General features: G+C 45.9%; 2 long non-coding RNA genes across 4 annotated transcripts in view; one reads left to right on the top strand and one right to left on the bottom strand.

Moving 5' to 3' along the window:
• LOC108495207 overlaps positions 1–26,347 on the top strand; it is an 86,066-nt gene that overhangs the window by 59,044 nt on the left and 675 nt on the right. The gene's annotated exons all lie outside the window — the stretch shown is intronic.
• LOC108495208 lies at positions 1,592–26,173 on the bottom strand. Of its 3 annotated transcripts, XR_001874033.1 has the most exons (5): positions 26,058–26,173; positions 25,827–25,892; positions 24,546–24,631; positions 7,751–7,978; positions 1,592–1,746 (listed from the first exon to the last, which is right to left on the bottom strand). It is a non-coding gene; the product is annotated as an uncharacterized LOC108495208 (long non-coding RNA). The 3 variants fall into 3 exon arrangements; XR_001874031.1 differs by lacking the exon at positions 1,592–1,746 and having other exon boundaries at positions 4,319–7,978; XR_001874032.1 differs by lacking the exons at positions 1,592–1,746; positions 24,546–24,631 and having other exon boundaries at positions 4,319–7,978.

Here is a 26,347-nt window from a genome sequence, read left to right as displayed (position 1 = left end):
GCCAGCACCCTCAGACACATCTCCTGCTTATCTGGAGTTTAGCAGTGCTTTAAGCCACTTCAGTGCCTGCAGGAGAAAGTCACAGCAATAGGAATCTCTTTATAAGCCTTTAGCCTGAGTGTCCTCCTAATTCAAAGGATTTGCTTCAGCTTTGGAGACAAGCTCAATTTGGAGCCCTCACTCCTTTCTTCCCTTTGATTATAAAATGTCATAGGCTCATCCTAACTGGATCTCCCCAGCACAGCTTCCTGCAGCTGGAAAAACACTGGTTCTGCCAAGCACTGCATGCTGGGGGCACAGCACATTTCATGGTACACATTTCACCCTTTCTAATGCAAAGCTGTACAACTGTCCCCTTGCAAAAGCAGCCCCTTGGGGCACTCTGAGGTACGTCAGAGCCATCCCCAGCTCTCCATCCAGCTGCCATTGAGGCTGGACTTGCCTCAAGCAGATTGGCTCACATCCTCAGAACTCAGCTCCAGCAGGACAAGGGTCAGAGTGGACAACTAAGGAGTTGATGTGGTTTTTATCACAGCAGCACAGGGATCTTGCACGCCTCTGGTTCAAGACATTACCACCTCTGATTTGGTCCTAATTCTTGTGGTGCTAGTTCACAGCAGGGATTTGATACCCCACGTACGAGCCTTCAGGCATCATTGTTGGCCTTTTGCACCTTCATCCTTCTCCCCATCCCCAGGCAGGAGTTGCCCTCTCTCAGACATCCTTTGTGGCACCCTCAAAAGTAGCACAGGCTCTCATTGTGCAGATTAAACTCCATCAATGTGAAGATTTAAATCACCAGATTCAAATTTCTCACCCTTGTGAGAAACAGGACCTGCCTAGGAGAAATGGGTCCTCAGCAGAGGCAACACAGCTTAGATTGCTACATTTGGTACTGCCCTCCTCATAAACACCCTGATTTTAGGTACTTTTCCTCAAATCCCTGCTGCAGCACCCTGGGCCCAGCTGTGAGACTGTTTCTGCCATCTTGCTTTTAACTATCAGGATTTCTGAGCCTCCCTGCTTGCAGAAATAGGCTTCAGCTCATGAGCCCAGCACTCTCAGAGGAAACAAGTTCAATTCTTTTTTTTTTATTTCTTTTCCCCTACCGCTGTGATTTACTCAAAGAGGGACTTTGGGGCCTCACTCAGGGCTCTTGGGTACTGTTCAGTCTGGGGAGAGCAATCACAAAGCCATTACTGCACCACGGGCACTCCAGGAAGCCCTGCGACAACTGCTCTGTGCTGGTGCCTGTGCAGAGGGGGTACCTTTCCAACTGAAGGCACGGCAAGAGCTTTTTTCCAGGTAGATGGAATTGAATTATGCAGGTTATGAATGGTGATGTGTGTCTGCAGGGGGGTGGAGATGGGGTGAAGGAGGCATCAGTGTGTTTTGTAAATGCTTTGAAATGTATTTGTGTGTTTCTGAGACGAACCTTACAGAAAATACCTGAAAACTGGTTTTGCTTTTCCTAAAGCATTGGCTCTTTCAGGCAGCAGCTTTGCCAAAAGTCATTAATCACATCTTTATTAACAAGGGCGGAGGAACAGTGACCTCAAACAACCGAGGAAAACAACTAAAACTGCATTCATTTGAAGGACCGCTTAGTAAAATATCTCCTGGCCAGCACATGCTACTTTTGACGTATATTTAAAGTGCGCTGAGTCTTTGGGATATAGTGGGACTTCTGCACAGAACCAGGGCAGGAGTTGACCCAAGGCTGTTTTTGGCTTAACTATACAGCTCCTGGAGTAAAAGGGGAGAAAGAAGAAAGTTTTTAAAAGGTCTTCACACTTTTCTACTACGTCAAGGTGCATCATGTGAGTGGGACAGGCTAAATGTGCCAGCTTTTCACTTCCAAAGTGTCAAAATCCATACATAGATTCGTAGATTTCATGGTGTGTATGGTTTAAATCCAGAGGGAACATTATGATCACTCAATTCCTTCTAGCTCCACCAACCTGTTTTCTCTAACTATCCAGGTCTGCTGCTGACACCATGGCACAGGTTCCACCACATTTCTCAGTAACATGCTCATTTTCTCAGTTAAAAATCCAGTCAGCTGAATGAGCAGCTGTGTGAGGTGGGACCCAAACTACGCCATAGGGACCACTGCTCTTGGGGTGGGCACAGCAGGGGATACAGTGGCCCCCATGCCACTGCCAAAAATCCACGTTTGCTCCTCGCTCCCCGCTCTGCGGTGGTTCGTCAGCCGGGGTACAGGGATCAGTGGGAGAGCAGGGACTTTTGAGGGGATTTCTGGAGCCTACCTCAAAATGCATTTACTGTGGGGCGGGCTCTCAGCGGCAGCGTGGGGAAAGGGCAGGTCCCCACCTTGGGCAGGATGCTAATGTTGCATCGCAGTAGGCACGCCGCAAGCCCAAACCCTGGAAGGCTGTTGCCACTGATAACACCCAACTGCTGTGGCATCATGTCCGTTGACATAACCTTAATTAATGATATTACCAACCTAATGAGGAGATAAACCACCGATCCCAACTCCTGTTAAGAAATTGTCTTAAATACCAGTCACTAATCGCTATGGAGAAACAGATGGTGGGCCAAAACGCACACCTGGAGTAAAAAGGTGTGGTTCCCATGTTTTCTGGTGAAGTTGCATTTGTTTACTCCAGGACTGACTATGAACCATCCTGATTAACACATGGCGGGTGTGCGCTGGGCGGGAAGTTGTAAACAGCCACAGCCTTAAGTAATGTCACTGGGCTTGTGCAAGACCTGTCATCCAGATGGCAGCAGGATTGATGGCTGTGGAGATCAGCACCATGCCAGACCGGGGTGCAGATGTGCATGGGAGTGCACCAACCCAAGGCTTGCTCTTCCCAGACCCTCAGCTGGTGCTGAGGGGCTCTTCAGCCACCTCTGAGCCCACGGAATGTCTACTCCACATGGCTTTTGGAATAGCAAAGATCACAATAGTGGACATCACCATAGTGGACATCAGCAGGCACTTCATGGTGGCTAAGAGCTTTTTGGGCTGCTTAATTGCCAGTGTAACTAAGAAGACTTCCTGGTACCATTGGGGTACTGTGGATGTAACTTGTAAAACAGGGAAGGGACCCATTTCACTGCGCTGATTTGACTCTTTGGCTGTTACTTTATTTCCTTGCTGTTGTTATTCTGATCCAGTGAAATTAAAAAGGCATGAGTAGCCTATTTGGATCTGAATGTGTGAGTTCCTGCCCTGCAGAGCTTTCAGTAGAGATTAGATTGTACATGCCATTGTGTGGGGGAGATGTGCCATCAGGCAAAGGAGGAACAAATGCAGGCGGGGCGAGACCAGAGAGACAGAAGTGGTATGCCTGCATGAAGCTGCCTGCTGCTCATGGGGTGGTATCACCCTCTCACTGGTGGTTGGACGAGTATCTCAGAAAACATTTGCTGCCTTTGGTTTCTGCAGGGTGTTTAGCTCCTGGAATGTGTGAGACAAGGCAGCCGCATCTTCCCCACTTTTAACCTTTTAGAACTTGTCCTAGGAGGACCTAAAATAAAAACTGTGCATAGAAACACATGCCAACCCTCATGTTCCTGAGGGTGAAGGTGGACTAGCTAGGGGACCCTTGCCCTTATAAATCAGTAATCCTCCAAGTTGCTGGAAAGGTAAATATGCACTCAGTTTGCTGGTATCCAAATAAATCTCGAGAGATTCCAAGGATTTAGGTGCTCACATGACACATAACACAGACACAAGAAGCAGACAAGCCTGGCACAATGCTCATGCTACCAATTGTTCACCTATTTCAGCTGCTTCACTCTAGCACTGTTTTTATTCAGACAGACTGTTTCCTGTTGACAAAAAAAAAAAAAAAGAAGAAAAGGTGTTTGTTTGTTTTTTTAAGTGATCATAGGCATGCATATATCAGAAAAAAGAAAGGACCTATCTTCTTCTTACATCTCTATTATTTCTATTGTTCAGGTATGCCTCGGGTACTTTCCCAGACATGTTGCCTTCTGTTTTTAACATTGCCATCTGGGAATCAGATCCTGTACATCTTTTGTGGTGCTGTTCAGCAGGGAGGGAATTTCTTATTGCTTCTCGTGGATAGTTCTGGCTTGATGAAGATGGATAGCTCAAAGAAGAGGGATGCCATCGGCTTTGTGGCCACTGCCCTCCAGCCCAGGGAAAAGCTAAGGCTCTGTGTACACAGCACATCTCAGGACAAGCTGAGAAAGTTCTCACAACACCTGCAATCCAGGTGATGTCCATGGGGTCCAAACTCCTTCACTGTTAGGAAGCTATGTGGTTAGTTAACCCTGCACTGAACCTTCTTCTCATTCTGGCACACTCGGTAATGCTGTTAAATGAGCATTTGCTTTGTGGAAGTCCAGGGAAAGCAGAGCTGATCTCCACACAACAGCCACAGAACAAATCAGCCTGAACTCCAGGGCAGTTGGAGCTCAGTGCAGGAGCAGATGCAGAACTGAGCTTTGTGGGTTGGACCCATCTCTTGAAGTTAATTCTGATCATTTCCTGATTCAGAGTCTTGTGCTGTAACCACAAACCCTCCATATCCCATCCTCTTTGGTCTACATCTCTGTCTGGTCCCTTAACTAAACACTACTCAGTAAATGCTTACAGATTCAAGAGGAGAGGCTGCTAGTTCAAAGTCTCACATTATCAGAGCAGCTGAAAAGGAAAATTAAGAGTAGCAAGAATCAAATTAGAGCCAAGAAGAAAGCCTGGCTGTTTGAACACTGAGAGATATCTGCTTAAGACATATTTCTCCAGCCTCCATTACAACCATTCCTGAACACAAAAAGTTACTTTACCAAACTGTGCAGCAACTTGGAGGTTCAAGTGGGTTACTCTGAAGTGGGATGTTCCTGAATCTGGTAATTTTGTGAGATTATTTTTCTTTGTAATAGAGCAATAATCTTTCCAGCCTAGAAAGCAGAAGAGCCACCATCCCAACGCTGTTACAGAACTGCAGGTGAGAGGAGCGGAGTGATACTCCCGTACCACGGGGGGTTGGATCTCATGGGATATCGAGAAGTGAAGAAGCTATGACAGAATGTGCATGTGCATGGTTTCTTCTTTAAGAATAATCTCAGCAGACTCTTTTTTCTTTTCTTCTTTAAGACACAGTGGCTAAAAATGGCCTTTCAAAAATAAATCAAGCCTGAGGCTGGGTCTGAAAGCACTTAATGAGGGGTAAAAGTGGTTGAAAAAAGGAAAATGAAAAATTCCCATGCTATTCCTAGCACTGACTCCCTCATTTCTGCATGTAAACTGTAGCTGCATCACACTAGAGCACTTCCACCAGTTTCAGACTAGTACCTGGCCCCCTTAGAGAGGTGGATGATGGGAGAGCAGAGACTCTAACCCGAGACTCTTGTCTCCTGAAGGCACTGGGCACCCCATCCTATACATCTCCCAGCATGGCACAGCATCTTCGAAATCACAAGGGTGTGACAAAGTTTAAAGCAAAACTGCACCACACAATAGGATGAAACCAGTTGTGGACAACATGATGGAAAAGCTGTTGGGGAGCTGAACTGAGCGGAGCTGCAACTATTATTCAGCCTTTTTTAAATGAAAACCAGGCCCTTCAGACAAATCCAATTATGTTCTCTGACGAGGTTAAAACATTTGTTGGGACAAGAAACTTTGAATGGGTTAGGTTGTGGTGAGGTGGTTGACTTAGTGGATTCTCTTAACAATATCAATAGCATGATGCCAACAGCACAAGCTTTAGGCAGCTTAGAGAGCAGTGAGATCAAAGTTCTTCCAAATGAGCAGTCCTTTGGGAGTCACTCAGGGTACATCCCCAGGGACTGAAAGGACAATGTTATATCCAGGACATGAAAGGTGATACACAGCAACTGCTGTCAAAACCTGCAGATGACACCAGGCAGGTGGAAAGGTGGCTGATGAAGAGTTGGGGGCAGTAGTGTGGAGAGATGTGGGTTCTGGGCTCATGCAGGCAGAGCACATGTGTCCAGGCAGCCAGAACCCTGTGCCAAGGAGAACATTTACCCTGGAAAGCAGAGGAAGTGAGGAAAGGGTGCTGAAGGCAAAGTGGACATGCAGCCCAACCTGAGAGTGACATTGAAGAGTGATATTGCAGGTAAAGGGCCTCATAGGAGCTCCGGATGGGTGAAGAGAGGAGATGCAGACTGAAGTACGGACAAGTTCTGGTTTCACAGATTGTCTTAACCAGAAAAATAGTTTGCCCTTTGTTGTTCTTTGCATTTTAAGAAAAAAAGTCGAGAGACTTGAAGAATTTAACATGCTAAATTCATGCAGAAATTAAGTGAGAGATGGTGTGATTATACTGTGTAAGCACCTTCTGGACAAAATGGTTGTAGGAAAACAGTCTTTAACTGCAGGTAAGGCCCATGAAAAGAACATTACAGCCTGGTAATTTCAAGTAAGAAAGTAGCATGTATTGTATCAGTGAAGACGCTTACACTTGGGATGAACTCCAGGGGCAGGATTTGATCCACATTTCTTGATGCCATCAAATCCAACCTGGCTGCCCTCCTAGGAGGTCTGATTGAGATCAAGCTGTGCTGTGCCAAGCATGAGTTAAACACAGAGGTGAGGGAGTGATAGTCAGAGATCCTGAAGTGCAGAAGCTTAGGAGGGAGTCTCCAGCCCTCCCTTGCAGACATGAATTTTGGGACTGAGAACTACAAAGCTGAGGAAGAAAAATATTATTTAAAAGGCCTGTTGCCTCTTGGAAGGTATGAGAGGGTGAGAAAGCAAATGAAAAACCCTTGGAGTTCTTGGTAACTTTTTCCAAACTGATAAACATCCCAAAAAACCCTCTATCCTTTCTATTTTCTTGGATTTTCAATACTCTAAGTGAACTAAATTTATTATTTTATGGTGGTTTGTTGGTAGTGATCTTTTTAGCACCCTGGCAAGTTGCTCCTCTTTTGGTTTTGTTTGGGTTTTTTTGTGCACAACTACAGTTGGGTTTTCCACTCTTTGTTTACAAGTGCTGAGAACAAGTTAAACACAACAAATGAGTTTTGGACAGAGCTTTGAAAGAGATTAATTCTGTTGTATTAATTCTCCTCTCTCAGGAAGCAAGACCCATATGCAGGCACTGCTTTTGAGAATGTTTTTTCCTCATGCTAACTGCCATCCTTGCTTGGTAGTGCTTGCAAGGCATTAAGCTGAAGCCCAAGGGCCCAATCCAGGAAGACAAAACCAGGTATTTTACTCTTAACATTGCCTGGCAATTAGTTCATGTACTGATGTACCATTAGAGATGGAATTGAAGGATACTGGGCAAAAAAGTCTCAGAATTCCCACAGAGAGTCAGTGGCAAACCTAGGATTAGTACTAAAACCACACAGTCTGTGGGTCTAGTAAGTCAAGAATGAATAGGGTAGGTAGTAAATCTAGAAGAGCAGTAGAAAGGTTACAAGCTTGGGAACTAAAGAACAGCTAAAGAGTGAACCAGAAAGACAGCTGTGGAAGGAAATAATTCATGCAATGTTGATCATCTCATCCCCATATGCTCATAATAATTTTGACAAGCATTTCATTTTAACTGTTATTATTAAGAAAATTATTTCTTTAAGGGCAAAATCTAACTACATTTTCCAGGTCAACTTGATTCTGGGAATCAGTCTCACTTGCCTGTGGTTTTTGCTATCAGGCCAAACTTAATCCCTGGTGTATTTCTCTTGACTCAGTGGAGTTATATTGAATATCAGTTTGGCCTAAAGGCCTTTAGTTATGTTGCCAATGGGTTTCTTTAAAGAGATATTTCCCTACTTTGAATGCAGTGATTCCGGGCAGTGATTTTCATTTTGCAATCTGGAAGGACTCCTGCATATGTTAAGGAAGTTTTAGTTATTCTGATCCTGAAGAAACCTTCTTTGGCACCAGATGACTCGTCTGGTGTTGGTCCGGCTGAAGGCAGGTATGTGCACGTGCTCCGGCTGGTCTGTGGATGGCAGTCTCGAGAGCCAGCTGCCAGGTGCCTTCCATCCACAGAAAGGTCTGGGGAAGAATCACAGGAAGGGGCATGAAACACATAACAGCCCCACAACAGCAGAATGGATGCTGTTCACAGTGTTTCTGATTGACAGAGGAGCTTCTTATCTTCCCCCGAAACCTCTGCACCCAACCCTCCAGGTGTGTGTGTTGGAAGAGAAGCCAGTATTCTGATTAGAGGGATTATTTAGATTCCACTACCATGGGGAGCATGGTAAGCGTCCTTTGCTTGGAGTAAGACAAATGGAAGACCTTCCAGCATTATCCACCCTGGACATCAGCGGCTGCAACATGTCCCACGCTGAAGGCAGGTGAGTGCACGCTCCGTGCCTCCACACAGACTGCTGCTCCCATGGAGTCACTAATCCATGCAGGAGAAGCCATTGCAGGGGAGCTTTTCATCTCATGAGGTCCTGGAGCAAAAGAAAGATCTACAAACTGATGGGTTCAGGATGTCAGCTGACAGGGCAATAGCATACACGCTGAAATGGTTTTGCAGCACTCCCCCTGCCCTGAATAGCCCAGGTGTTGTCTGTTTCAACTTTCTTTGGCAGCCAGGTTACTCCCCAAGTGCTCAAATCACAGGGAAAAAAAAAGAAAAAAGAAAAGTAAAAAAAAAGAAAATCATAAAAGTGAACACAAACTTTTTGGTCTTACTTCATGCAAGATGTGAAACCTACTAATGAACCTGAGTACAACCAGCCTCCAGTTGCTTGCCTAAAACTAAGCAACACATGAGGCTGATATTGCAGTTCTCAAGAGAGATTTGTCCCTGGGACAAAAGAGACCTGAAAGAGTCCAGGGCTAGGTTCAGTCTGGGAAGTGTTATGCAAAACAGCAGCACAGAGTGTAGGGTACATGATGTACCTGTGAGCTTCTAAACTGAAAAATCTTCCTGTAAAGACTGATGATGGGCATGTCATTGAAAAGCCATGTTTACATTGCTTTGCTGAGGACCCATGTTTTATTATGAGCATGTCTGGCTAGAATAGAGAGAAGACCTTTTACTCTGGATGACTTGGTACAATGGGACAAGCCAGAATCTGAGCTCTAGAGACTCTCTGGGATGTTCCAGCACTTGAGTGTGCACTAGAGGAGAGCAGGGTTTGAGGGAGCAGGGCTCAGAGTTGAGCTGCTTCTGTCCTTCTGCAGCCACTGTCAGCTTTGCCCAGCTGTCACATTGATCCAGCAGCCTGTGAGCCACAAAACTACTTGAATGGAGCTTGAATCCACACAGTATCACATAATGTGTTTAATTACTGCAAGGGAAGAGGGCTGTTGTGATTTCTGTATAGTACAGCACATGTGCAGACCTGGTTGTCGATCCAGTCATCAGCTCTGGATAACTCAGCTCTCCCACATTCTAGCATCTCTGTGTGCCTTCCTTGAAGACCATCTGCCCAAAACCCTGGCACAAGCAAACTGAAGACAAATGACACAGTTGTCAACCTCCACTTGTTGCTCCATCTCTGTCTCAAGGAGACCAACTCTGAAGGTGGGAAAACCTGAAAGGCTTGGGATCTGTGTCATCTAGAGCAGGAACTGGCTGACTCAGAGAACAGAAATCATTTGCTGTAGTGTCTGGAGACCTCTGAACAGCTGCAAAATCCCAGTGCTGAGATCTTGGTAAGGTCGCAGTTGCGATGGGCTGGGCACATTGCCAGGGTGGAAGATTCCAGGATCTGCAGCCTCCTGGGAACACCTAGCAGCCAACACAAGCTTTGAAAAGACACCTGAAAATCCTTACTTAAAGCTTGTCAGCTTAACATTAATAACTGGGAGGGAAAGGGTTTGGAGCCACTGCAGTGCAGCCTGTGAGGTGAAGCACAAAAGCAAAATGGAGGAGAGAAGCGAGTCAACTCAGAGAAAATCAGCTGTGCCATTTAAAAAGCACAACTAAAAACATTCTGTCTCCCTACAAACTGGTCTGTTTTTACAGGATCATACACATATACAACAGAGCAAAAGTAAAAATAGCTAAGGGGATGGTCATTGCAAACTTCAACAAATAACAATTCAGTAATACAACTTTAATTAAGAAATTCATGGCACCCAATAAATTCAAGATTTGGCACAACAGCAGTGTCCAATAGCCATAAATAAAGCAATTTGCTAATGACTGCACATTCCATCTCATTTTTCTTGATGTTTTCCATGGCGTCATTCCTCTGAACCACAGGTTTTCTTTTAATCTCATCTCAATCTACACCACTATTAGGTGCTTCACTTCTTCCTTGACAGCACCATATTTGAATGGCCACTAAGTAGGGCCTGCTACAAAGCTGGGGAAGGTGAGGCTGGAACATATGTTTGTCTCCTGCAGGCTGAGCCCGAAGAAGGCTGCTGATCATGCCCCAACTGCACGAGTCACTCACACATAATCAACCGTGGGTAATTTGGAGCCAGAATCACCCCCGTGGCCCCTAACAGCTTCAACACTTGGGATTCAGTTGGCTCCACAGGTTTGACATGTCATGACAGAGACATTTCTTCTTCAAGCAGCTCATTTTGTCCTGAGCTAATGAGAAATTAACTAACCCATGGCAGCAAATCAGCTGCTGCTGGTCTAGAGAGGGCATCTCAGGTTCTCTCCTTAACGAGCTTCACATTTGGCTTTTCTTAACTGAAGGAGAGTTCGTCAGCACAAACATCCTGCCAGTGACACTGTCCTTATCTGACAGATGGAGCCCAAGGAGAACTGTTTTCAATGACCTAATGTTGTTTGCTGCTTACCTGGCAAGACACCAGTGAGCTGCTTCTCCCATGCACTGGGAAGTCACTAAGCAGATGCTCATGGCTTCCAAACAAAAAAGTCTTCACTTTTCTTAAATAAAGTCAGGGTTTACAACAGATGAAAAGCATTTTGGAGCCACTTTGTCTCTTCTGTTGCATCTGGATGTTTGTGGGGACCCTGTTTCTGAAGGGATTGTCCCCTCTGTGCTGCTCTTGCAGCCCAGGGGAAGGCTGGGGCTCAATGGCATTTAGTGTGTCCTGTCGGGAGTGTTGGGAGATGATTAACCCTTTTGTCACCACTAAACCACAATGGGAACATCTTCCTCTTTTTCTCAGTCATTAAGTTTTTTGCATACTGGAATTATATGCATTAAACAAGGAAGTTTTCTAGTAGGGTGCACATCCTTGAGTCTTTCAATAAAAAGCATTTTGACTGTCCATAATCACAGAGTGTCTGACAAACCACAGAAGAAGGCTCCTTAATTTTAACTTCTTTTGGCCTATGATGGGTAGGACCTGAAGTCAGGGTTTGAGACAAGCTCAGAATTACTTTGCCATTACCATAAAATCCCATTCTGGGAAAGCTTTGCCATTTGGTGTTGCTGCATCTGCTTCATTTCTCTTGAGGTTTCCACCTCAAAATTTTTCTTATTCAGTCCTGTTTTCTTATGCAACTTTATAGGCTGTGGTAGGTGGAGATAAGGAGGCCAAGTCCTGAAATGATCTGTCTGCTCTATTTTGCAACCTCAGTGACAGCAAATATTAATGTACGTGCGTTCACTGCCCAACTCGTCTGACCGCTCTGCACGGACATTTTGGTGACAAGCAAAAGCCTTCCACTCACTGACTGATTCTCCAAATGCCACAGAAAAATGGCTAATGCTGTTGTGAGCCCCCAGACATGCTTTCCTCTTTGCTCCTCTCCTGTTTTTTTTGCACATTGGGGTCCAGCATTTCTCTTGTGCCAGGCCCTTCCTGGACTGTGGCTGTGTTACACAACCGTGCCCTGCAGACTGAGGCAAGGATTAAAGGTGTCCAAATTATTAGGAAATCAGAGCAGTGAAAGGTCAGGGATCTTTCTATTTTCTCTCAGCTTGGTAGGTGGTTGCTGAAAAATCAAACGCACTTTGAAAATGAGGGGCAGCGAGGTGCAGCTTTCAGAGCACTCTTGGCATTCATGTCTGTGAGTGAACTATTTACAGGTATGGCAAAGCATTACTAATCTCTGAGCTATTTAGAAAGGAAGTACCTCTAGGATCTCCTTATTTGTTTCCTCTGTTTCTCAAACACCATTGAGTCACACTGAACCTCCTCCCCCCCGAAAAACTGCTTCACAGAGCTCCCTGAAGAAAGAAAAAAGTCCCTGGACAGTGAAACAAACAATCCCAAAGTGGGTTGATCTCCTGCAAGCTCATGACTCAGTAACTGGGTAAAAAATCCTGGAGACCCTGAAAAGGAGAGGTCAGTCCAGGGGCTGCCTGAGGACTCAGCTGCTCTCAAGCCTCAGGGAGGAACTCCCTTATCAAGGCCTGGAGTCCAGCTGGAGCTATTCTGGACCTGACCCTTCTCAAAGTTCATGTCTGTTTGGATGGAGGTTTCTGATTCAGACAAATCTCTGCTTTCAGACAGCCCCTTGGAATACAGGGCTGCCAGTTGGCTTTGCAAGGCCTTGCTGGATGTCCAGTTATGTCTGAACTTTCCCTATTTCCTTCCCCTCCGCTCCAGTACACCCGTCTGCATCTGGCTTCTCCTTCAAACTTAGCCCCAGATGTATTACATTGCAGCTCATTTCCTGGGATGCTGTTGCAAATGGCAAGAAATTATGAACAGAATTCCCAAAGGAAGCCATGCTGAAGAAAGAGCTGAGAAAAAGGGAAACCTCGCAATTGCCATTTAATTTTTTCTGAGCCCACATTTCTTGTGTTGCTAGAGTTTCAGAGAAAAAGGAAGTGTGTACAAAGGCTGCCTTGAACAACAGGAGGATGCTGGCTCAGGCAGTGAAGGGTGAAAAGAAGAAGTAGGCACTGTGGGAGAACTGGTAAAGATGAGGTGCGTTAAGGAGGTGCTTCAGTCCGTGGTCTGTGAGCAGTGAGCAACAAGGACTAGACAGCCACTGAAACAGATGGGTCACGCAGTGCTTGAAGAACAGGCGTGGAATGAAAGACACTTGTGAAGAAAAGAAAAAGGGGATTTTCTCACAGAAGGGTAATTCTAAAGTGCAAACACCAAGGGATGCTGCCCCTGCTTCCAAACACAACCTGACAAATAGCAAAGGAAGAAAGCCAGAGTTCCTGAGTTTTGATCCTAATGTGGCACTAACTTCTCGACCAGAGCACCTACATATTGCAGGTGCCTCAGGCAGCTTTCAACTGCTAATGTAAAAACATGGAGCGGGGTCCTCAGAACCCTGAATAAACAAGTCAGGCTTGACTCAAGGGTATCTAAGAGCATTCGGTGCCTAATATCTCTGGCCAGCTTCTGGCCATCTGAGAAGTGGAGCATGTCTCATCTGCCACAGACGATGCTGGGAGGTTAATAATGGTATTTCATGTCTGAGGTCCTGTGACAGAAAGCTGCCACGTAACACAACGCTTTATTCTACCCTAAAGCCAGAGTGTTCTCCACCCAAATAAATATGTATTTGTGTTGCCTGCCTCCCATTTTTAATCTACTAGAGATTCTTACCAGAATAATAATAATAAATAAAAATCTCTGGCTGTACAAGTGTGCCAAGAGCTTGGCTAATCAGCAGGATTCTAGTATGTCGCTACAGATTTTGGCAGGCTTGTGTCAAGAAAATGAGGCAACCCCATTCCTGGGAACCAGTGCGATGGAAAGTGCTTCCAGCTGATTTGGGTTGTTTATTCTAGGTGAAAGTTTGCAACATTTCCATTTGGTTTCACCACCATGAGCTTTGCCAGGACTTTTTCCCAGGCAATGAATGTTTTCTCATTTCTCTGCTTGATCTCCTATTTACAGGCTTAGTTGCCACATTGCTTTTGTTATTCTGGAAGGCATTTACTTGGTCAAGAATGGGTGGATTTCATTTTATGAGAGGTGCAACACTTTTGTCTCCTGTTGACTTCAGTTAGACTGAAGGACAAAACACCCACCAGCACAAGCAAAGAACATATAGTCTTGAAGAAGGATAGTTTATGCCAGAAGGCCAGAACCTGAGCAGGAATGCATTAATCATTATTATTACATTTCTATGCAAGTATTTAACCTGTTAGCACTTTCATGGAAGAAGGAAATGCACGGAAAATGCTCCTTGCATGGCTCTACAGTGCAGATCAGCCTGGTACAGTGTGTTAGGCAGTACCTGCAGCCTTGCAGAGCTTTGGCCTAAAGAGATGAGGTCAGGCCAGCCCTGTTAAGAGAAGATGAGCTAACTGCGTACAGGGATTCCTCTCTCAGCTTCAGCCAGGCCTGCATAGGGGCTGCAAGTGTACTTCCAGGAACATACTGCTCTGTTTTCAGCCTAAAACAACTGTTTCCTCATTCTCTTTGTTCCTCTCTGTAATTTCTTCTTTCTGCAGCAATATAACCAAGTTCCACTTTGAAATGAATCACTGTTCTAATGCTCCTTAAATTAAGGAACTGACCATTCTGGTAGGACTCATGCTGACTAATTGCAGGTGTTGGTTAAATTTCCCCAATAAAACTTCTACTAAATCAAAGCCATTCCTAGCTGCCATTCAAATTCTGGGCATCCGAGGAGCTTAGAAGATTCAGTTAGGGTGGCTTTCTGAAGGGAAATCTCTCACAAAAATGTCCTAATCCATTGCAGCCTGTCTGAGAATTTGACCTTTTATTTCCAAATGCGGGAGGGTCATTGGCTGGCCAGATCAGCTAATTCCAGATCTTCTGACCAGTTCACAGGCTGAGCCATTGTTTATAATATCCATGTCTCTCAGAAGGAAGCGTTGCTGGCATTGCAATGAACAATCTATTCACATGGTCAAGTCAAAATCTGTCCCCTCTGTTGAAGAATCATGGTTAGGATGTAGATGTTGAAGTTGGGCCACTTCATTCAGCCAACATGTAATCCCTAATAATCCAGGTGTCGTTGAAAATTCAAGTATCATCTGATCCCTGTGGTACTAACTATGACCCATAAAGTTCTCCACTTCCCTTTTCCCTGTTGTGCTCATAGGGAAAATAATGGACCCAGAAATATCTCTTCACCAGGACTACACGCAGTTTGTTTGGGAGAGTTTTTTGATGACAGATAGACTCGTGGTAAATCACAGTGTGAGCCTCCGGACAGTGCATGTGAAGCCCTAATTTGATGCCACATTTCCTGGGCAAGTCACGCAGCTGGGTGACAGTGGTGTTCCCCACCTGTGCAATGGGAGCAGCAGTCTCTTCATATGATGCTATTACTTGCTCCACATTGGAGAGAGGACCTCGAGGAAACTCTGCCACTTCCTACAACTTTTCGCAAAGCGTGTCACAGGAAGGCTTCAGTCTCCAAGTCCTGACGTTTAATAATAAACCTGCTGTTTATTTTGTGGAGCTCGTTTCCTAGACAGAGTACCAAGAAGATGTCATGAATACCTGTGTACTATACACACCTTTCCCATGGTACCCTGTGTTCCAGGCACCTGGCAAAGGCATCTCAGCACCGTCAGCCCCACAAAGGTGGAGGAAACTGCGGCACTGCTCATGCTGCAGTGAGGCAGAGGCACATCCCGGCACTCCTGGCTTTCTAGCACCTATGCCTCAACCACAAGGCCAAATTAGTACTGAAGGGACCTGTATTTTACTATCCCCTTCTTCTGCATTAATTAAAACACATCACTGCACACTTAAGCAATTTAAATGTTTTGGAACGAGTCTCGGGACGGCCAAGGGCGTTCAAAGTGAAGGGAAGGCTGGCAGCTTGCCCTCAGCTCGCTGGCTTGCCTGTCTATCACAAGCACACATCATGCATCACAAAATTGCGAGATCTCTGCAGACCCAGCGACCAGGCTACAATTTAGAGAAGAGCTGAAGTCAGAGATCCCTGGTCTTCCTGAGGCTCCATCACATGGACTGGCTGCAAGTGTCTGTGCTGATCTTTTTTCAGTTTACACGAGTTTTTTTACACCTCTCCTCTATGAGCTGGTGGGAACTGCTACTGTAATAGATAACACCATCACCATGTTGTCTGATGGAAAGCCCTACTAGACCTGAGTTTGCTCTTGGGGATTTTTTTGGAGCTATTCAAGGAAAAAATGAGGAAATTAGTAGCACTTCAAATAAAATTCAGGGCTAGCAAAGACTGTGTTTTACCCTGGAGGTGATACTGAAGTTCAGGGTATAAGTGAACCTTTCTCCAAAGGTCTGTTTGCCTTTCTGTCACCTATTGGTCAACAGCAGGAGGAGGGACCTCAGGTGACCTCCAAAGCAGCTTGTGCACTGTGGACTCCAGGCAGCAGACAGCTGACTACAGTCTAGAATGGAAATGAAGGACTAATTTGCCCAGAGACATTCCCTTTTGTATTTTAAAGTAATGCAAAGTGTCTTTTCACTTTCAGTTCTGGATTTGAGACCTAAGATGAAGAGTCACTGCCATTAGATCCACATCATCACAATTGTAACATCAAAACAAGTACTGTATTAAAAATAAACACAGTAGGCATTCACTGACTTGATTAAAATGCATACATATGGGTGAGGTCATTTTAATAAATGCCTTATGCACAGACATCTGCATTTCTTACCATGGCCCTAGGCTTGGAGCAGGAACACTATATATCCACAACTACCTGCTCGTGTGCAGTTGCATCAGCCCAGGCTCTCTGGCTGCTCAGAACATCCACCACAAGTGTCCTTATCACATTCCTGTGCATCGACCTCCCCTTAACACTCACAAAGACTAGAAAAATTACATCCATGGTTTACCACATTAGCAGAACATCTCTGATCTCTGATCAGGCCACTATGTCAAGGTCCTCCATCTCCTCTATCAATCTTCTGAAGGCACATCGTGATGCTGTTTGGAAATAACTCAGTGAAAGCAATTCTTTTATTTGCCTGTGTGCCTGGAAAAGGTTCCACTAGTTAAGGGAAAGTAAACTGGACTTTCCAGAATGATATGAAAAACTGCAAAGCCAATAATGTCCATCATCACACTGATGAAAATCTTCTGTATGTCGCCAGAAGAAAAAAACCAAACAAACAAAAAACCCCAAACCAAACCACAACAACAAAAACAAACAAACAAAACAAAACAAAAAAAACCAGGACTTCTTAGAAGTCTTGAGCTTATGTGCCTTCCTAGGTCATCCTGCACCAAAGCTTCTGCACCTCCCACTATGATCTGCCAAGCCTCCACAACTCAGGTGAAACAACACCTTCTCTGGCAAGCAGCAAGCAGCAAAGCTTGTGCCATAATGGCTTTCCTACATTTTGGGTACCTCCCCATGAGTGCTGCCAGAGCCAGTCACTCCAGGCTGCAGCCCCCAGTGCTGTTGGTAAGGCATCCAGACCACGATCCAGAGATAGACCTGTTCTGGGAAAGGATGTAGGAGGGATGTCCCTAACTGACTTTTGTCTCTTGCTCATAGGGCTGTAGGTATCCCACATGCAGAATCCTTGCCTGACTCTGGAGCACCTCTGGGCTATCCCAGGTGTCACTGTGAGGATACCAGGGCTCCCCAGTATCTCATCTTGCTGGAGAGGGAAGAGAGAGGGTTGCACTAAATATAATTCATAGTCCTGTGGAACTGTTATTTACTTTATTTTCATCCTGATGCCTGAGAGCTCTTGGGAAACGTCTCTGCTTGTGATAGTTGTATGTTCAGCAACATGCAAGAAAATGAAGCTGCCAATAGCTTTTGCAAAGCCCTGGACCGCTGGAGCAACAAGCATGGTGTGAGTGGACAGGGGGACCTGTGTGTCATCTTCTTGCAGAAGGTGTCACAGAAGACAAAAGTCTCAAAATACAGCACAGAACACATATGCCTGCCCTGAATGCTGAGACAATATTTCTGAGCATGACTTGTAATGATGGTGATGCTCTGGGGCAAGAGGAACACAGCTGGGGAGCCAGGGCAGCCTCCACTAGTGACGTGAGACATGGAGACACAAACTGTGTGCACAGGCAGCCCAGAGGCATCCGCTACACACAGAGAGGCCATGTGGCAAAGCCAGAGGTGCAGTGTGGGTGGTGGGAAGGGGGGCATGTCACCCCCAGCTCTGCTGATAGCACTGCTCTTCTCCCACCCAGCCATGGGAGATGGGTGACCACCAATGGCCTGGGCCAGAGCCTGGCCTGATTTCCCTCCTCTGATTCCCACAGTGCTTGCATCAATGGATCTTGTCTTAAAATGTTTATGTAAATCCTATCTCCACACTGATCCTCCAGACTCAGGCTCACGTTCTCTGCAGGATACACCTTCTTGGTGGATTTTTTCTGGGTCTCTGGTATAGGATGAGCCATAAATTAGCCTGGGAACAGCTTGCTTTGCTGATGTGTATTTTCAACCTCAGTTCCATTTTAATATATGATAATATAGACGGTACTGTCCCCAGCCAGGATCCAGAAGGAGTGAGATGATTAAAAATAATTCATCTTACACTGAATTAAACAACTGAGAGCCTCAGGAACAGTCCTATTTGAGTTTGGTACAAATCATGGGTGACAATCTGGGTCAGTTTTTATTGGTCCTGCACCTTTCCAGCCCTAAATCTGCCAGCCATCAGATAGGTTTAAAAGGAAGCGACAACAAGGAGACAAAAAAGGTCAGTCTCTATTCAAGAAGGTAGTGGAAGGAAAAGGGGAGACAGGGCAGGGGAAGGCAGCATGTCCTGGCAAACATGCAGGAGGTGATGTTTCTCCAGGAGAGAGATAGACAGCAATGCACTGGGTTCTTTGGAAAGCAAACAGGCTGCACCTGGAGCCCCTTCTGCTGTTTGCTGAGACTCAGCAGCCTGGACCATTTGTGGTTTCCTCTCTGAGTCTTGCCTCTGCCCACAGTGACATACAGAAACTGAGGGAACGGAGATGAGACATGCCTGGCACTTTCTGACCATCCAAGGCACCAGGGACACAGGGCTGCATTGCCCACCCTTCCACTAGGAAAGTGGCAGCAGGTTCCCCTTCCAGTCACCTCTGCTGAGCCACAAAACCCTGTGTGCATGCCATCCCCCATCTCAGGAGGTCTGTGTGTTGCATTCCCCTACCTTGGATTGAACCACCTCACTTCCGCCTCCCGGAAATAACACAAGCAAGAGTGAGAATGACTCATCTGTGCATATGAAGACATGTATATGCACACACGCGAACATATCTTACATGTTGAGAGCCTGGGGCAAAAATTTCACCCAGCTTTTGAGCTCCCTGGTTCACATGATTCTGTGAGGTCTAGTGAAAAAAAAACCAAACAACGAAACACCAAAAAAAACTCCCAGTAAAAAACAATCAGAACAGTGCCAAAATAGTAAAGAATTAGCAAAATTAAAAGTCAAATCCTGTTACCATGCCTTTAGTTTGAAAGAAAGCTCTCCTTCTAATGTCTATGCTTACACTTATGTCCCGCATGATCTCAAACCAGCACGACTCTGTTTAGTGAGCAGGGTGCTGGTTTGCTCTAGGATTGGCCCACGGGTGACTGCTTCAAATCCATCTGTGCCTTATAAATCCCAACCACTGCTATTAACCTGAGAATTGGGTAGCTAGTTTCTTTCCCCGTCTTTGTAAATAGCTCCTTTGACATGGTTCCTGGCCAGTGATGCTGGTAATGGACACTACACACACACCTGTGCCATCAGTTTGAGGCTGAGTGAGGACAGCCAGATGACATTTGCCCAGACCATTTCAGAAGCTTTATAAACTCATCCTCTTCCATAAAAGTCCCTGGAAAGATGCAACATCCCAACAAGGGCTTGTGAAGCTTTGTAGTTGTGTCAGATGTTTCCTTGTCCCATTTTCCATGGGGTTGCATGAAATCCAGCATTGAACAACTTCACCAAGGACACAGAGACATGGAATCATAGAATCATATAACCAATTAGGTTGGCAAAAGCCTCCAACATCATCAAGTCCAACCATTAACCCAGCACTGCCAAGCCCACCACTAAACCGTGTCCCTAAGTGCCACAACTACACATCTTTTAAATACCTTTTTAAATACCATGGCCAAGCACATCTGAAGCTAGAGATCCCCACTACAGCTGAGGCCATGTGCAGTTCCCAGTTTCAAGTAGAAGAAGGCAACAGAGTTGGACCCTTGGCCACCAAAACACAACCGTCAACATCAGCATTCTGTGGTGGGGAGCTCAGCCCTGCTGCCAGCCCTCCTTTCTGCCTTGGCACGTGGGATTGTTAATGCGGCCTCCCTCAGCCAGCAGAGCCAAATGTGACAATATGGTGGGTCTTGAAAAAGGGGAAAACTTTAATTATCCTGCCAGAAAAGGTGAGCTGGCAAATGGGTCTTGCTGCCCAGAGTTTTTGCAGCAGGGAAGAGAAATCAGTCATCCACCACCGTGTTGTTGTGACGGGCCATGACAAACATCCCGAGGCAGCTGTGTCTGGTGCAAGAGTCATCAGATGGCATAGCCTAGTAAGAGCAGCTGCTCCCTTTTCCTTGGGTCAGAGACCCTTCTCCACAGCAGCCCCCACAGCAACCACTCGTGCCCTGGCAGTGTGACATGATGCATTTCCTCAGCTCTTGGGAGGATGTTAAGTTCAGTGACACACATTCCAGCCAAGCTACATTGTTTAATAAAGAGTACAGTAATCACAGACATCAGCTGAAGAGGATTAAGGTTGCCTTCACCATCCAGGGTATTTTACCTATATCTCTTTTGCTACATTTTCTCTTCATCTTCAGCCTTTCCTCCTCAGGACTGCTCTTGCTGGTTCTCTCACGAAGAGCAAAGTGAGTGTGTGTGTGAATGGTACAACTGCAGAGGAAGGAAGTGGTGTTGCTGATTCAATAGAGTGTGTTTTTCCTTCTGAGTCAGTACAGAACAACTGTCTCACTGTGCTCAGAACGTATTAGAACAAGAAGTCTGCCCCTGGTATGTGTGGGCTTGTGTTTTAATCTCTGTGACCCAGAACATGTAAAGGTTGCACAGAAGGGATTTTAATTATCTTGAAAGTTACTAAAGTCCAATTAAAACTGCAGAGTCGCCACAGCAGGTCATCCATCCACTCTATCACTCTGTGGGCCCATTGCTGTGATATATCTAACAATCACAGGGCATGAACCTGCTTCTAGAAAGCAGAACATGTCAAGAAGCAGTGTTGTTAAAGGGCAGGTACATGACATTTTTGGATCACACAAGTTCCTGTCTAGAACGGTAGCTGGATCCCATGAAGAGGCATCCAGGAGAGAGCTGGGAGACTGGGGATAAAATGTGAACAATGTTATAAAGCTATTAAGCTGAATTTTCAGAATTTTCTGCATTAAGTAGATCAGAGGTAGGAAGCCTGCAAGAACATCTGAGGTTTTCTGGACCACTCAAGACAAATACTGAAGAAATGGAAATTACACAGCAGCTAAATTATGACTTCATTTCAGACTTCAACCCTCTATTGGGTCTGGCTGAGATGGAGTTCATTTCCCCATAGCAGCCCTCCCAGTGCTGTGCTTTGCATTGGGAGCTAGAAGGGTGTTGATAACACACTGGTGTTTTGGTTACTGCTGAGCACAGCATCAGCACTGTAACATTCCTTCCTCAGTCGAGGGCAGGATTCTGGAAGGGGACCCAAGTAGGCCAGCTGACCCAAACTGACCAAAGGGATATTCCATAGGAAGGGGGGGCATTCATTGTCTCCAATGGCTGCCCACTGAGGAACCATTATGTGTGCTGAAGCCCTCATGGGAAGTAGAGAATAAACCGTGTTATCTTTTCCTTCACTTTTGCATGTGCATGCTTTTGCTTTGCTTTTGCTTTAATAAACTGCCTTATCCCAACACACAAGTTGTTTTCCATCCTACTCTCTGCCCTGTCCAGCTGGGAAGGGGAGTGACAGAGCGGCTGAGTGGGCACCTGGCATCCAGCCAAGGTCAATGCACCACAGTCCCACAGGCTATCATGGAGATATCTGGTTCTAACAGAAGAGATGATTTGCTGGTACAGTGAAAACTAAAAGAAGAAATGTTGGAAACAACTTGGGAGAAAGTCATACCAGTCATACTGCCCATGCAGAGGATCCAGTGGGAGCTTTAGAGGGAAGGAGCCAAGATACTTTAAAGAATTGCAGGGATGCATTCAAATCAGTTCCTGTGTCACGTTTTGATTAGTATTTTTGTTTACAATATTATTTAAAACATGAAACATCCTCCAATTTCAAAGTTTCATGCACATTTCTCACAGGCCCAGGCTGAAGGAAATGTGGGTAGTGTCCTCTTTCATGCAACTTTCTATTGAGCTCATTTCACCTCAAAGATTTGGGTGAGCCTGAACCCTAAACTGAAAGCAAAACTCAAATGGGCATAAAGGCAAGGCAATGGAAAGTGATTGCCCAAGCCACTGTGAACTGAAACTGCCATGTTATGCACAATGCAGATACCAGAAACCCATTGAGCTCACACTGCAGCATCCTGAAGCAGGAGGGGACTCTGACTTACAGCTCTGAAGTTCTCGTGAGCAGAACAGGCTTCTCCATAAGATGTTTAAAGCAACTGATGGTCACGGTGAACTCAGGTGCTGGATGACCACCAGGGATCTCAGTGCCCTATACATGCAACTGTGTGAAGTGTCTAATTCTCTCCTGGGCTCTCCCAGAAGCCTGGTCACCATGTTACTTCTGTGCTTTTCACTTGGGCAACAAAAAATCTGCCGTGTATGGGTTTATTTTTATTACTCCTGGGCCATGGACGAGAAAGAACGGGTATTTGCTTGGGGCAGTCTTGGGCTCAGTGCCTAGTTCTTGATTTCAGTGAAGGGATTGTGGGCTGAAGGATCCCACTGCTGTGGATGGGCTGCCTGGCAGAGCTCTCTCTCTCTCAGGTACACCTCAAATTTTTATTGTAGAGAGCTCTTTTGTGCTAGGGAAAAGAAATTACCAATCTGAGTTTCATGCCACTTTAAAATAGTCTAGGCCAAGGTTGTCTCAAAAAAAAGAGTGTCTCAAGGATACCGCTGCAGGCTTCAAACCTGATTCAATAGCTTGCTGTCTTTCTGTAAAGTGCTTTTGGTGCTCTGCAGGAACAATGTGGTCTCTGAAATTAAGTACAACTCTTTGGCAAATATAAATTAAGTGGCAGCTGAAATACACTGTTCTCAAGGCTTTCCTAAAATGAAGCAAGGTGGTCCTAGATTTGAAACACATTATATTTATACTGTTACCTTCCCATTCTTTACTCCCCACCGAACTCTCCTCACTTGTTCTGCTCTTAAATCGCATTTTGAAACACCAGCATATGTGTGCACAGACACACAGAGGCAGAGCCCTCAGGGAGGCTGTTCTATTGCAGCACTTGGTATGGTTTCATGATATGAATGTGCTGCTCTATGAGCTGCTGCCCACAGGCTGTGGCAGCAGCCTTGCAGGTCTGGGATTCAAACCTGGCCAAAAGTCATACCGAAAAAGGTGAAATCACAAAAAGAGAAAGCTGACCACAGCTGCTCCTCCGTGCCGCTGACAGCCATCGGCCGGGCGGGTCTCTGCACCACAGCCCACAGCGCTGCAGCTGCAGCTGACCGAAACCCTGTCTTCACAGGGAGGCCAGTGGTCCCCCAGGTGGGTGCATTTCAGCTCAAAATCTGATGGCAATCCTTTCGTCGGTTAAAAAAAAAAAACAATCCACTGAAAGCAGCATAAACATCCCCCAGGCAACAGGCATTTTCTGGGAGCTGGTTGAATAAACTCATAGGTGCAAGAGAATGACCAGCCCCACTGATTACAAAGCTCCCCTCCTCCAGAGAGCAGCGACAGTGAAACACAGGGGCTGTGCAAGGCTTTAATGTGGCCACAGCCAACTGGAATGAGGGTGAAATGGCTCTGCAGCCTGTCAGCCCACATGATACTGAACTGGACAGCAAATATGCTTTTACCCACAGGAACAGCTTTGCCATCCAAAAATCCAGTGCAGGAAGTTAGGCAGACAGGCAGATGCAGAACTTTCCAGTGGGTGGAGGTCCAAGAGTGAGCCCTGGGCTGAAATGAGTGCGTTGGGAATGGGGGAACTGTCCAGCAGGACACAATGGAGGAACTAGCTAAAGACAGTGAAGGAGGAAGATAAACTGTTCTGGCAGTCAGACAAGCACCCTGCTTCCAGCAGCTTACAGTAAAAGCATTGCAAGGCACCAAATGGCCCCCCAGAAATTGTTTCTGTCAGTGTCCCAGGTTTGGTAGGTCTCTGGAATGTATTTCTCACCCACATTCAAAAGAGTTTGGCTTGTTTAGTCTAGCAAAACTAAGGAGGAGAGGGCATAACTTTGTTGTCTGTAAATACACCAGAGGCTGGGGTGGGAGAAGACCTACCCAAGCCAAAAGATCCTGTTGGTATGAGGACAAATGAGGGATCAGTTGCTGTATGAGAACGTTTGGGTTAAAAATTAGGAGGAGGGTTCTAGCCCACATGGAGTTTGACAACAACTGCCTGCAAGAAGAGGGAGGTCCAAGGAGTGGCACTACTGTGAGGATGAAGCCTGAGTAGTTTTTGGAGGGGATTGTAAAATACTGCGTGACCGGGAACTGGGAGGCCCATTATATCTGGAATAGGGGCAAAGAAAATGGCACCAAAAAATGGAAAAGCAAGAACCGGAACAGAGCTCTGTGGAGAAGGCTCGCAGAGAACAGAGAAGAACACATTTCCAGATAAGCAATGGCTAAGCCCCACTGAAAAAGGAAGAAGAGGCCAAGAGCTTTCAGAAGCATGGGTGAAACATCTCTCACCTTCTCAACAATGTCTGGGGTACTGTCTCTCTGGTGAAACAGCCCATATTTATCCATGCATCACATGCCTGGAAGGTAGTACTGGCCTGTAGGTAGAAAAAATACAAATCCAAAGCATTTCTGTCTTCCCATTACTGCTGTTTGAAACATCAGAGATGTTCCTCCTAGATGAGTACAGAGGATTTCCACACCTCTGAAACACAGAAGAAAGATTAGGGAAAATCAGTCTGCAAAAAACCATCTGATGGCTTTCAGCTGGGACTTCCCTCTCTGTACTCATCTAGTTACAAGCATAAAAGCATCTGCAGAGGAGAAACCCATGGGTCATGGGGAGCTCTGTGCATGTGGGAGCAGCGAGCTTTTCCAATGGGTGACAGAACAGGTGTAGGTATGTACCCCTCCATACCCAACCTTACCACTCCATCTGAGCCACAGCCTTGAAAGGGGAAATGAAAACTTTTGCTTCAGAAAACACACCACATCCAGGAGAAGGGTCCCAGATGGCAATGTTTCTTCTATATCTCAATGGCACTTGAGAAAGTCTTCAGCTGGAAAGATTTTTGAGGGGAAAACACAGCATTTCAGAAAACAGAGCCTGCCTAGGAAGGAGAATGGTTCCATTGTGCCATCCCAGAACAAGTCCCCCAGCTCATAGGCGTAAAACACCTTGATGTTTTTTTCATGCTTGCATTCTTTAAAACACAGATCCGGACGGAATACACTGGTGGTGGGAGACCGTGCAGCCAAACAGCCTCAGTTATTTCTGGGAAGAGGGCAGTGTGCCTTCAGGTATTAATCTGTGAGTGGGAGGGAAGGAGAAAGCTGGGAAATCCATGCGTGTATCCATATCCATGTTTCCACACACGCATATATAAAAATGTGTATACACACACAGGGAAAACAAAACAAAACAGAACAGTCCATTGCACATGATCCTCCCCCGGGGAGAGGGCGAGAGAACAAACAAGCAGCAGATGTGAGCCATGTCACCGCGCCTAACACTGGAGGAAGATCAGATCCTGTGGTGACAAGGTGGTGTGAGAAGCCACCAGAGCAGGAGACAGAAGGAGACTCCTGAGGCAGAAGAAGACCACAAGGCAGAGAGGTCCATGAGGTGCAGGCACACAGGCTGCTCTCCTCCCTTTGCATCACCCCAAGGTAAAGAATTGCCTGGTACCAAAGCGGACTCTAAGGGATGGCCCTGAGCTCCTCCATGGAAGAAGAGATGGGCCTGAAGGAAGGCTGCAGGGTAACTTTTTCACAGAAAAGCCCAGAACTGACCTGCAGACGAGCAGCCTTGAACACCATGCCAATCCCAATGCCAGGAGATGTGAGTTCCTGCAGTGCCTGCAAAGAGCAGAAGTGAGAGAAAAAGAGACATCTTCTAGCCAGTTGATCAAAGATAGTGAAAAGTTCTGTTTCTCAGTCAGATATATCTTTTTCTATCTTCCAGAAGAACATAAAGGGCTTTGCAGAACAAACAAGAACAGGGGCCCTCTGTCTCTGGCTTACCCTTTAGTGGTGTTCTGTTTCCTCATCCATCCTGGGGCAGTGGTGCTGAATGCTGATAAGGCCAGACTTGGACCAGCCTCAGTCAGACAGTTGGTGCAATTTGACTTTAGATAATACTTAATGATTTGTTTTTAGTATAGAATCAGGGTGAGTTGGGGTATTTGTTTTTGTTGTTGTTGATTTTGTTGTCATTGCTTCTCCCCCTCCTTCTTTTCCAACCAATTAGGTTCAATTTGTTTTGGCAGAGAACATGATTAGTGGGGCTGGGCTCCAGATGGTTGGGCGCTCAG

Source organism: Lepidothrix coronata, unplaced genomic scaffold (assembly GCF_001604755.1).
Source record: "Lepidothrix coronata isolate B3197 unplaced genomic scaffold, Lepidothrix_coronata-1.0 Scaffold29, whole genome shotgun sequence".
Lineage (NCBI taxonomy): Eukaryota > Metazoa > Chordata > Aves > Passeriformes > Pipridae > Lepidothrix > Lepidothrix coronata.
The sequence above is the reverse complement of the archived record's forward strand: the minus strand, read 5'-3'. Positions and strand labels throughout refer to the sequence as shown.